Raw genomic sequence first — 13195 nt, 5'->3', positions numbered from 1 at the left:
TTTAATATTAATATTAAAGCATCAATTCAGTTGTGGGTCCGAATTTGCATTTCTGATGTGTCGCTGTTATCGCTCACTTTTAAAAAATGCTTTTCGCTTCTGCCTAACATTAAGGCACTGAATTCCCCAATGTGAACGTGGGAATGAAGCATTAAACTTGTCAGGCTTTGGCTGTAACTTCTTGCAGTGCTGCTGGCAGGGTGGGAAGAGTTGGGTGCCTTTGGGGACAGAGGGACCATGTGCAGGTGTCCGTGTGTGTCACCCATCCACATCTCCTCCGTCGGGGTTAGCAAGGGCTCTGACTGGGGGGAAAATAGGTAAAAGGCACCTGGGTTGTCACACGTGTGGATTTTCTCCTTCCCACACCGCCTTGTTTTGTTTTAATCAGATCTCTCACATATCGGTGGGTGATCTCTCACATATCAAGTTATGCGTACTGGTATTAAAGGGCTGCTTAAAACCTGCATCACGTGTATGAGTTTTGTACTGTTAATCACCTAAAATCTTCAGTTTTCTCCTCGTTTTGATCTGGTGATTTAGTGTAACGGAAAATTACGCCCTTTTGTGTAGAGGGGAGGCGTTTATTAAAATGATGTAGCATAGATTGAGCTAAATGTCTGCTTAATGGTTATTTATCCTTTCAGTGAAATTAGTATTTCATTAGCTCTAAATAAAGCTACAAAGCTGCAGTTATAGAGCTGCTAAAACTTAAGATCTTCCATCAATTTTGTGATACTTTTGGAGATTCTGTCACGTCTTTGTTGGAGTTCTTGGGGTTGAAGCAGATTCACACTTTGTTATTTTACATCCATTGTATTTTTTAGAATTACTCTGGCTTGGTTGAGTCTGATGAGGAATAATTGGCAGGGGAAGGGAAGGAGCAGAAAAGGGTGATGGGTTTTTTTTAAGGTGTGGGTTGTCTACAGAATTACACAGAGCAGCCTAAGATGTAATGCAATGTGAAGGCTTGTGGCAGTGTAAAGTTTCCTGTTAAAGGCAGTCATGAGCTCCAAAATTTGACCTCATGAGACTGCCTGTCCTGTATTTTCACATCCCCTAGTCCAATTTGAGTTGGGATTTTTAAATTTGCTCTGAGTTTGTCTCTTCACTTGCCATTGTCAGGGATTTGCTCACATGTAGATGAAAGTTATTCGTGAACGTGTCAGTCATCTCCTTTCATATTCAGGGGTGAACAGTTCTGGGAGCACTATTGTTGTAACAACTCTCCTGAAATTTATTCTGTTGATGTCAGTGTTGTATTTATGTGTAGCTTAGCTCAGTTTATAACCTTGTGTATCACAGCACGTAGCCATGAAAATGGGTTAGTGCTGGTAGAATTCTTCACAGCAAGGTCTGACTACTCCCTGCTCTTTAAAGGCTTTTGCAGCTAATGTTTTACTTCTCATAATTTCAGATTTGTTTTTTGGGCTGCTCGTCATCACTGAAGACACATTGTTGGCATGCCTGAATACCTTTTAAAATAATTTCTAGCAATTTGTGTTCTGTGTGGGCAATACATTATTCTGTCTGTGTAAAGCACAGGCTGAATTAATACAGGGTACATCTGTCCTATAGTGAGTCTTCAGGCTGTCCTTATCTGAATTAAGCTGTGTGTTCAAAATAACGTTAAAAATTGGTGTGTAAGCATGGTTTCCAAAGTTAATGTTTGGTTTTCTCTATTTTATGTGGTTTGCATGTCTCTGATACAATATAATGGGCAGATGGTAGGGAAAGATGTCTGTAGAGTCAGCTGTAATTAGTGATAAATGTGTCTTTATGAATATATACATACTTTGTATCTATGAAAAATGAATATAGACATACTTTGTATCTATGAAAAAACAGAGTGGTTTAATTTGGGAATCTCTTAAAATTTTTGGGTTTAATTTGGCTTCCCAGCATGGTCTTGTGAACTGGATGATTAAACATTAGCAGAATGTAGAGGTGGGGGAAATAACATACCATGTATTCCTGCAGGAGGCAGGGAAATACTTTCTGAGTCTTGAATTATTGAATTGACAGGAGGACACATTTTCTGTCAACTTCTTTGTGAAATAGTCCTGGACATAAAGCTGTAGCTACTGCAAGACAAAAAAATTAATCCCACAGTTCATTAATAACGGTGAAGTTTTTGGTGCTTATTTTCCCTCTGTACTTGGCATTTGAAGCAGGGATGTACAGATATATTGATCCCATTAAGAATGTGTTTATTTCAGGTGTAAATACCTCAGTGCAGTCACTAAAGAAGTTGTGTTGGAGAGGGTTTGTAGCTATAAAGTAATGTGAGAATATTTGCTTGCCTGCTTGTGGCTTGGGTAGCTCTCAATAGCATCTCGTTTGGTGGCCTTAATGAAGTATCTGTGATAAAGAATTGTTCTTATGTGGTGTGATTAAAATATCAGCTCTAAGGTCGTGTTCTGGTTTGTTTAATACACTTCAAAGCTAATGATTATGAGAACTGCAGACCGTGGCTAATGGGATAAAAGCTGTGTGAGTTATCCATGTCCTTTTTGGGCTTCTGGAGTCATTGCAGAGCAGCTGTAGCTGTGAGATGGGAAAAGAGGAAATTTCTTATTCATACAAGCTAATGAGTTAAATGTGTGTATGGCTTTTGGGTTAATGAGATTTGACCTCATGTGTTGTAAAGAATTTTTGGTTTAGCTCAGTGTTTAAATATTATGATAATTCTTGAGAAATATTTTTGCAGACCTTGAGACTCTTCTTTCAGGAAGAAGCAATGATGACAAGAAGAAAGTTAAAACAATATATTGTATTTAGTTTTAACCAACTAGCTTCCAGTTTATAGGCTGGCTGTCTTTGCACTAATTTATGAGCTTTGTGTACTTCAGCCCTGAAGTCTTTCATCATTACAACTAAAGAAATAATTGCTTAATAATGCTCTCTGTTCCTGCTCTGCCGTGTGAGTCTGACAGTTCCAACCCCGTGATGCCTTGATGGCCTAATGGACAATCTGCTGCTTCTAGAAAGATCTATCCTGTCCCAACCAAAGCTGAGGCTGTGCCATATGTGCAGGGGGGTGTCAGATGTACAAACCAAGCTCTTGTTGGCCAGCAGTGATCTCCCCACACTGTGGAAGAGCTGCAGTCCCTGTGCTTTTCCTTCCCTCTGATTCTGTCATGCATGTTTCTGTGTGTGCAGTGAGTTTGGGGGGGATTTCCTCATCTCAGAAAGGAGAACTCTCATTTCCTTTTTAACCTTTCTGCCCAACACAGTGCAGGCTTTGTTTTGCTTTTGCAGTTCTGAGAATTCTGCTCAGACAATTCCCTTTGCAGCAAGACAAAATGCCCAAGTTGCTCACCAGTTGCATTCTGTGTCTGGTACTGTTTGAGCAGCAGCTCCATTCCAGCCTGGATTCTCCTGTGGAACTTTGGGGCCAGCTGGAGGACTTGGACATCTCCTTTTCACTGGGATTTTTTTAAGTGCCCTTGGCATGTCAAGGTAGTGTTAAGAGCGTGGGTACTTTGCCAAAGACAGCCTGTCGGATCTGCTCAGCATCACTCAGCCACTGGAGATTGCCTCCTTCCCTGGCACAGCAGCAAAGTGCCAGGCTTGGGGACTGTCCCCATGGCTGAGGTGATGTTTGCTGCCCTACTTTTCCCCATACATCTCAGTTATGTAAATTGGAAAGAAAGGTCTAAAGATTTAAGGCATTATTTTTTAGCTGGTACACCAAAACTGCCCTTTTCCAATGGTTTTTTTTCCACGTTTTTTCCCACTCAGCCACTGGAGATTGCCTCCTTCCCTGGCACAGCAGCAAAGCACCAGCCTTTGGGACTGTCTCCATGGCTGAGGTGATGTTTGCTGCCCTACTTTTCCCCATACATCCCCGTTATGTAAGTTGGAAAGAAAGGTCTAAAGATTTAAGGCATTATTTTTTAATTGGTACACCAAAACTGCCCTTTTCCAATGTTGTTTTTTTTTTCCCCACGTTTAAATTAAAGCAGCTCCTGGAGCATTCAATGACTGTGTACTTCACACAGCAATTGGAGTTCACTGAAGCAACTCATGTTTTCTCTCTCAGATATCTTTCTCTCAAAAGAAGCATTTGCTCCAGTTTCTAAACTATTTAAAGTAATTAATCAAAACCTAAGATGACAGGAACAGCTTCTGTAACATCAGGTCCTCAACTTGAGATGAGGTTGATGCAAAGGGAAAGTGCCCAAGTCCCCAGCAGTGTGTGTAAAGCCTGTAGGTGAATGATGACCTTTTCATCTGCTAAGAGATATGAGAAGTGGGAGGAAGAAGACAGGGGAGCCGAGTTATTTTTACTGTAAATATGTCAGTTTATTGACTTGTTAATTTCAGATTTATTCAAAAAAGCAGGAGGAGGAAACACTAATGTCTGCCAAAAACAAAGTAATTAGTGGGAGTTGAAAGATGTCTAATGACTCTTGCAAGTACTAAAGAGGAATAAACTAGTCTCCTATTAAACTGGATATGGACTTTTAAAAAACTGTAGTAATTCTATTTTATCTTTAAAACATGTGCAATTGCATATGGTAAATAAAAACCTAAAGTAACATTGTTTATTCACAGTAACATTACAGGCAGAGAGTGGGATTTTGATTAAAAAAAAAATTAAAAAACCAAAGCTGACTCCACACTTCTAAAATAAGGGTTCAGCTGACACTTGACAAAGCTTGAGTTTGAGTTGAAGATGACAGAAGAGTTTTAGATTAATGCTTAATGTGCCTGCTACACCTCCTTGGTCTAGAGTGACAAACAAGATCTTGTTTCATGACTGCATGTGCTATGGAGCAGCTTCTTTTTTCTGTGCCAGGGGACCCTGGTTGTGATTAGTCCAGTCACAGGATCCATCAGCACATCTGCTCTGCTGCTTGTGTCTGTCCAGGGGAGCTGTTGGTGGATCTGCAGCCTGGGAGCTGGGAAGAAGAGGAGAGACAGAAGGGTCTGAGAATCTGGAGAGAAGAGAGCCGAGGGTTGGGAAGAGCAGCCATGCAGCAGCTGGAAATGAAACCTGGGAGCTTCAGAGCTGAACCCTTCAATTCAGCCCTGCTCTGCTCTGTGGTTGCTGTGATCTCATTTCCATCCTGCAGAAATGCTGATTGAAGTGTGACAGATTGGGATTATGTGTTGTCCTCAACTGGTGATAGTGAAAGCTGGGAGGGCTCCTCTGCCTTTGCCCTGGGTCATTCTCTGTATCTGAGCTGCTGGCCTCAACTTTAACTCTGCTTTATCCTCCTCCATGGCCATGGATCCTCGCTCCATCCCCAGGGATCTGCTCCTGGGTGATTCTCTGTATCTGAGCTGCTGGCCTGCATTATCCTGCTCCCTCCATGGCCATGGATGCTCCTCCATCCCCAGGGATCTGCTCCTGGGTGATTCTCTGTATCTGAGCTGCTGGCCTGCTTTATCCTCCTCTATGGCCATGGATGCTCCCTCCATCCCCAGGGATCTGCCTTTGGGTCATTCTCTGCACCTGAGCTGCTGGCCTGCTTTATCCTGCTCCCTCCACGGCCATGGAATGGATGCTCCCTCCATCCCCTGGGATCTACCCTTGGGTCACTCTCTGCATCTGAGCTGCTGGCCTGCTTTATCCTGCTCCCTCCATCCCCAGGGATCCTCCCTCCATCCCCAGGGATCTGTCCCTGAGTTCTTGTCTGCATCTGAGCTGCTGGCCTGCTTTATCCTGCTCCCTCCATCCCCAGGGATCTACCCTTGGGTCATTCTGTGCATCTTATCCTGCTCCCTCCATGGCCATGGATCCTCCCTCCATCCCCAGGGACCTGCTCCTGGGTCACTCTCTGCACCTGAGCTGCTGGCCTGCTTTATCCTGCTCCCTCCTTGGCCATGGAATGGATGCTCCCTCCATCCCCTAGGATCTACCCTTGGGTCATTCTGTGCATCTTGTCCTGCTCCCTCCATGGCCATGGATGCTCCTCCATCCCCAGGGCTGTTCCCTTCCATGCCCTGCTGTGCCCACAGTGCTCCTGCAGGCTGTGCTCACAAATCCCTGCTGCTGTTGTCCCCCAGGGCTCTGTTTTCTGCCGCCACCACAAGGGCTCAGAGCTGTGTTTGAGGTGCTTTGTGCCTGTATTTGTTCCTGGCTGCAGCTCCCCAGTTTGTGTCACCTGCGTGGTCACTGCAGGCACCAGCTCTGCTTGCTCTGAGCTGCCTGCAGGACTTTGCCTTGGATTTGTCCTCCCCACATCTCTGAGGCACAGGGAATGTCCTGGTGTCACCAAACCCCACGGGGATTCTGGAGCTGTTGGAGTCTCCTCTTGCTCAGAAGCTTGGCATCATCTCTAGCTGACAGTTCCCATCTGTTTTTCCTACCATGCCTCTGTTAAAATACTAAAGAAAGCAGGAAATTAGATATAGGGGAAGATACTAAGGAAAACAAATACCAGAAAAAAAGCAAGCAGAAATATTTAATTACAGGGGATATGGAGCAGCAGGGCAGATAAGATACCCATGACAGTGAGCAAGAATCAAATTGACTGTAAGTAGATCTATTTTGAGGGGATGATATGCATGAAGTAAAAAATGCCATTAGTAGTTTATCATATAGAAGAAATGTGAGGGAGGAAAATGTGCATGCAATATTAAAACACAGTGCACTTGTGGATTTGACATAACAGATAGCAGGTCCCCATATATGAAGTGACAGCAAAATACCCTTTAGCTGCAAGGGGACCAGCTTTCACTCAGTCACAATGCAGACAACTTCTTGAAGGGATGGAAGCATATTTCCCAAGAAGAACATGAGGACATCTCATATTTGGAAGGGGAGAAAAGCAGCAGAAATTCAAATCTGCATCTAGGAACTGTTCCAAGGAGCTGGGTCTCATAAGGATCTTTGTTACCTTTAGTGAAAGCCCTGTGGAGATGGAGGTATGGAAATGTGTTCCACTGTTTGTCATCTCAGCATTGGCAGACACCAATTAAATTGATTTGCACCAGCCTTTCCTAATCCTTCTCCATGTAACTCTCCTATCCTGGAGTTATTACTTAATTCCTTAGGAAGTACAGGGCTTTGGAGGAATCCCTGGGAATATTGCTGAAGCACTGAGAAAGCAAGGACAAAATTAATTTTTTGCTTTCAAAGGCTCTAGGATCATCCCAGGAGCTCAGAGAAGGGAACACCAATGGATAGGGTAGTTTTAAGGGAAGAAGGAGAAAAAAATCATTGTTTTTACATCTTTTGGTAGTGGACAAGTCACTTCATCTTTACTTAACCTGTATGAAATGAAAACAGACTCTTCCTACTCATAATGGCTGTGGGGTTAATTTGTTAAAGGGATATTTGACTGTGATTTAACAACCTCAGTCTATGGGAGCCATGTAAGCAACTAACTGGGCATCTCATTCATCAGGCTGGGTGATCTTTGCTGGCTCACAACAGCCTGGTATAGATTTTTAGAGACACTGGATCGTTCCTATTACTTACTTGAAGGATAAATTGCACCATTTATCATGGCATTCCCATTTTTATTTTGTAAATCTTTCAATACCGTGATTGAAGAACACTTTGAAAGGCAATAAGTGCAAATCTCAGATATTGTTGGAATTGTAAAGGGTATTTTGCACCATCCTGATCAAAGTAACAAATGGCATCAATGGACTTGCACAACACATAAATGTTATGTATTTTCAAGGAGGCCATTAGAACACAGCATTCATTTGGAAAATATTTGGAATAATAACCTATCATTCACTCATAGAAAATTTCAGTGTTGGGTGGCGTTTCAGTCAAGAAAATACTTGATATCCTTTAGAAACAAGAAATTGTGCCATCACTGAAGCCTTGCAAGGTTGTGCTGAGACAGGAAGCAGCATATTAATGTGAAATTTCCATCTTTTTCACGCCTAAATGGAGCAGATCTAAAGTCAGTTCATTCAACAAAATGGCAATTTGGATCTATTTTACAGAGCTCACTCGAGGCAATGTGCTCTTCCTAGTTCACTTTAAATGTGGATTCTGAGACTGTGGAAGATTTTTGCATATTTTGATTGCCATCAGTTCTGTTTGCTCCCATTTTACCTGCTTGACTAGAGAAATAAAGTTTTCCTGGGTATCTTTTGGCATATACAAAATCCAGTTAATTAAGACATGCTATACTTTCTCCCCAGAGTCAAAGTATAATGTTCAGCTGGCCGACTTGCATGAATAATCCATCACTGTGAATCATTAATTTAGAAGACAAGCTATGGTAATTGATGTCTTTATGCAAGCTATGGAAATGCTTAGGGAAATTGCTTATTTTTTTCTTGTTAGTTCCCTTTTTTTTATTTTTTTTCATTTGCTTTGGAATATTTCTAGGCTTGAGAAGTGTGGATTCTGGAATGGATTCACCTGAGATTAAAGTTCCTGTGGGAATGGGATCTCCTTTTTGGGTTTGATAAAAAATCTGAATATTTTTGATCTGAAAAACATTTAAAATCATAAGATTTATCTTGTGTGCATACATTGGATGAACCACTCTAAGTTTTGGAAGTTTCTAGGAAAAGGAGCTGGCATGGTGATCTTAGCAGTGGCTTTAATGTGGTAAAAATGCCTTAAAAATTCCTGTCATTATTTGGTTATGCAAACAGGGATTGCAAGGTAAGTTGATATTTAGACCTTCCTGAATTACCCAGCATGTTTTTGTATCAAAATAAGCATATAAAAGGCTGGTGATGTATATATAATTATATATTATATATATATGTGTGTATATGTGTGTGTGTATATATATGTATATGTGTGTGTATATATATATGTATATATATATATGTATATATATGTGTGTGTATATATATGTATATATATATTTGAAATATGTACATTTAAAGATAATTTGTATATGTAATTATTTATATATATATTGTTGAAAAATGTACATTTGAAGATAAATTATCACATTATTCATAAAGCTCACCTGTATGCTACATTATACTGTAACCATTATTTCTCTGTGGCGTGAAAAGTTACTAATTTTGTTTTCTTTCTGGGAATCTCTTCCCTTTCACTCATAATTGAAATATGAGGGTTTGCTACCAATTTACAATTATTTTGTCTGCCTTGAGAACAAGGAAGAGGCAGTTGGTTGGTGTTGAATGGGAGCCAACAGCTTGGTGACATTTCAGAAGTGGGATATCAATAACCCATATATGACTTAAAGCACATATATATTATGTAATAATGTCATACATGCAAAATATTATAAAGTCCTTCCATTGATGTTAATGGATTTGGACTATAACTACATAGTGCTAAGATGATTTTTATTCCATTAAGGAAATTTCCTAAATATTTCTTGTGTGTTCTGTAGCTGAAATGCAAAATGGACCATTTCTACAGATAAATTTAAAATGTAACAATTCTGAAAATGAGCAGGCAGGCTTATTTTGTGTTCTCTCTCTTTTTTTTTTTACCCTTGAATATTTATTTCCCATTTAGGCATCAAACTAGAGGCTTATTTGATCTCATGTGCTTGGCTGCTCCTGTTTGTTCCCAGCTGAGCCCTGATGTGCTGCATTTTGAGAAACCCAGCCCTGAATTTTGACATTTTACACAGGAGCAAAAAGAGAACACATTCCTAATAAATTCACATTTGAGCTGAATTCAAATAGGTTTTGCTGTTTGGGTTCAGTTTCATAAGGTAGGAGAGGTGAAATGCTGCTGATAGCTGCAGTTATTGAAAAATGGTAATCACAACTTTCATAAAGTGAGATAAGCCATGTTTATTAATGTTTTCTGTGGCCACAGAGTGACTTGGCCCTGGGACATTAAATGCCTAAATGGGTTGTGTAATTAGCTTTTTTCCACTTACAGATCAAGCAGCTAAACACACAACATTTTCTGAGCAGCTCAAATTATTTTTGTCGTCTTAGTTTAAGCCAAGGGAAAATAATTCTGATTTTTCAGGTTTTTTGAATAAAATCAGAGGAGCTGCACAGTGAACAGAACTGGGGTCCTGAGGAGGTTTCTATGCCAGCCATAAAACTCCTAAACCTGGGATAATTTCTGTGTTCCCACCCCTGACACTGAACAGAGGTTTGAACCATGCTGCTTTGGCCAAGAATTCCAAAATTATTGACCCAAACCCATGGCATGTAGTGGCTATGGGTACCCAAGCAAACTCTACCAGAGCCTTCTTGTGTTTGCCAGCAAAATTCAATTGTTTGAGCCTGATGTGTTGTTTCTAGTCTGAAATTCAGTTTGTCCCATCCACTGTGCATACACAATCAGAACAATATTTTAATGCCTTTCTTCTTCTCCCTCCATGATTGATATCAAAGAGAGAGACTGAAATAAAACATCCCCAAACTGGCCAAGTTTGAGCTTTTAAATCCATATTAATTTCATACTTGGGTACCTCAGCTGGCATCATTGTTAGTGCAATTAAAAAATAAACACCCGCCCTAAAGAATTTGCAGCCAGGCTGTGTCACACTCAATCCTAGGGGAAAATTCCTTAGGCACAGGGAATACTCCTGGTTTTTGAAAGGCTCTGCTTGAGTGCCTGCCAAATGTAAGCTTTTTTCCCCACAGTAACCACTTTGACCTCTCTGACAGTATCATAAACTGAATAAATACACTGCAAAATCCCCAGTTTGATCAGGACATTACAGAGGAAAATTTCTAGTCTGGATTTCTGGATAAAGTAATCTCAGCTGTTCCTGGAGGAGCAAGTGGGGAGTTGCCAGTGTCAAATAGGAGGTAAATATTTCTCTCCCTGAAACAATTCAGCAAAAAGACCTCTGGAAATCTGAACAACCTGAGGGCTTTGAGGCAGTTAAGCTCTAATTTTGTCATGTCATGGTTTGACTCTTTCTGCATGAGACAGGTTAAACGAGTGGGACCTTTGAAATGAGAACAAGGAAATGTTTGTTTAATAAGGCTCCAGTAAAGATTTTTTCCCTAATGCAAACTCGCTGAATGGGAGTGCAGAAGTGTTTGAGGTTAGGGATCAGCTGTGGCCATTCAGGCTTGTAATTACAGCTGTGATAAGTGTGTTTTCACGTCTTGCTGTACTAAGAGTTTTCTTAATCCATTATTTTATTTGGCCTTGCATTGCTCCTCCTAGCGCATTGTAACAATTCCTGAAATCTTCTGAATCATGGGAAAACAAGTGTTAGGCTATTAATTTCTGGCTCTATAGAGACATAAACTCGAGTCTTGCCTGGGCAAGTGCATGGCCGTGTCTGACATCACTAATGTTGTATTTGGGAGCCACAGCAAGCACACAAATATTACAGCTCTGTGTGGTGAACACTGGGCTGTTTAAAGTCAATCTTTTAAATGTAGCATTGGGGGAAAAATGTAGTGAATTTCTGGTCCATTTTTAGCAGCCTTTGTTACTGTGGGATTTGGGGGCTGGATAAGAGATGGCTCCTGGTGAAGGCTGGGTGTATTCTGCTGTTGGCTTCCCTGTGTTTTTAGGGAAACAAGCACTGATGTCTCAGCTGGTTGCTGTCTAAGTGCAGAAATTCTTGGCACTGATTGTCCCACAGCTTTGGACACCTGATCCAGTGGAGCTGCTGCCACCTCTGCACAGGCACTTCACTGCTTCAGACAGCAAAACTCAGTGTTGTTCTTCACTTCAGAGTAGTACAATTCTGTGTATTGTGCCATGGATGAATTTGAACAAAGACGAAATCAAGCTAAAAGTAACTTTAGGTGGATGATTCCTTGCTCTGAAGGGGGCCAGCTGTAATTTTAGTGTCTCGTGTGTGTCCCAGTGATCAACTTTGATGAGACAGAGGTGGCTGTGCTGCTGTCCACAAGGTGCCCAGCTGATCTTTCTGTGCTGCCTCAAGGAGTAGCAGAGTTGGTGCAGTGAGGGATGAGCTGCTGCCCATTGACACCTGGGGGTGTATTTGGATGCAGTGGAATAACTGTCCCGTGGTGACTAACTAAAGAAATGTGTGTCATTTGAGCACTGCTGCTCAGCCAGCTGCACCAGCTCTGGGAGGTCTGTGTGAGGCAACGAGTTCTGCCTGCTTGTTGCCTAATGCGTTTGGTGCTGAGGCAGATTGAAAATTAAAATATTTTCTTCTTCTGTGACCATATTGATGGAACTGCTTGGCACAAACTGGGTCTGAGTTCCTTGCTTTGAGCTGCAGCTGTCCATTTTGCCTATTTGACAACTTAACTTAGACATAAAAATCAGATAAAGCTTGAAATTTGGGCTCTTTGTATAGGCACAAGAATTCAGGTTAACCTACTTAGTTTGGAAAGCCACGCCAATTAAAAAGATTAACCTCATTTTAAATAAGTGTGTGTGCTCCCCACCAATGGAAAATACTGGACGCCCATGAATCATAGCTCATCACACAAAAGCTGGGAGCAGTGTCAGAGTTTCTCTAGCACAAGGTGAACTTGCCATAAGAAAACATCTGAGACTCACTGGAGAACAGGCAGTTTGATTTGGGGAGGGGAGACAATGAGGTTTCAACTTTCAGTTTTCATTCTGGGTGTTGGAAATGATTCAATTCCTTTCTTTAAGCTATCAGAGCTTTCAAATTATAAAAATCTGAATAGAAAACAAAACCAAAACAAAACCACCCAAAAAAAAAAAAAAAAAAACAAAAAACCCAGACATCCTCAGATTCAATTCCTTTCTTTAAGGTATCGGAGCTTTCAAATTATAAAAATCTGAAGAGAAAACAAAGCCAGCCAACCAAAACCATCCTCAGAAGAGCACAGCACGAGCGTGTTGTGGAGCCTCAGGGAGGGTGTGTGGATGTGAGGCAGCAGAGCACAGCACAAGAGCTCTGTTCCCCCAGTGCTTTGTGATTGCTCTTGTTCATGGGAATTGCTGCAGCGCTTACAGCCAGGCCTAACGTGCTGCAAACTCCTCTGTGTGGGAGAATAAGCAGGATTAAGACAAATTCAGCTCCCTGCATGTGGTGTTTCAATGGCTCATCGTGGAGTGGGTACTTGGAACGGCGTCAGTTCCCATAAACACAAAGCAATGAGGCTTGAACAGTGAGCACACAAGCGAGCTCCAAGGCCAGATCCCACCTTCCAGGCACAGCTTGAGTGCTGGACTCTGAACGGAGCTGTTTTGTCCATGGTGGGCCAAGAGTGATGTTTCAATAGCCACAAGCCTCCAAGCCCAGGATAAATGAAGCTATCAGAACAAAAATGGGATTTTATTCCCCCTCAGTAAAATGAGGCTTGTTTTTTACTCTGTTTGAAAAAACTATTTTGTGCTTGTGTATCT

The 13195-nt window shown here is 41.5% G+C and overlaps 1 protein-coding gene across 1 annotated transcript in view; it reads left to right on the top strand.

Moving 5' to 3' along the window:
- Positions 1-13195, top strand: part of SERPINI1 (serpin family I member 1) — a 46225-nt gene that overhangs the window by 784 nt on the left and 32246 nt on the right. The window lies entirely within an intron of this gene.

The sequence above is a fragment of the Zonotrichia albicollis genome, chromosome 9, assembly GCF_047830755.1.
Source record: "Zonotrichia albicollis isolate bZonAlb1 chromosome 9, bZonAlb1.hap1, whole genome shotgun sequence".
NCBI lineage: Eukaryota > Metazoa > Chordata > Aves > Passeriformes > Passerellidae > Zonotrichia > Zonotrichia albicollis.
The sequence above is the reverse complement of the archived record's forward strand: the minus strand, read 5'-3'. Positions and strand labels throughout refer to the sequence as shown.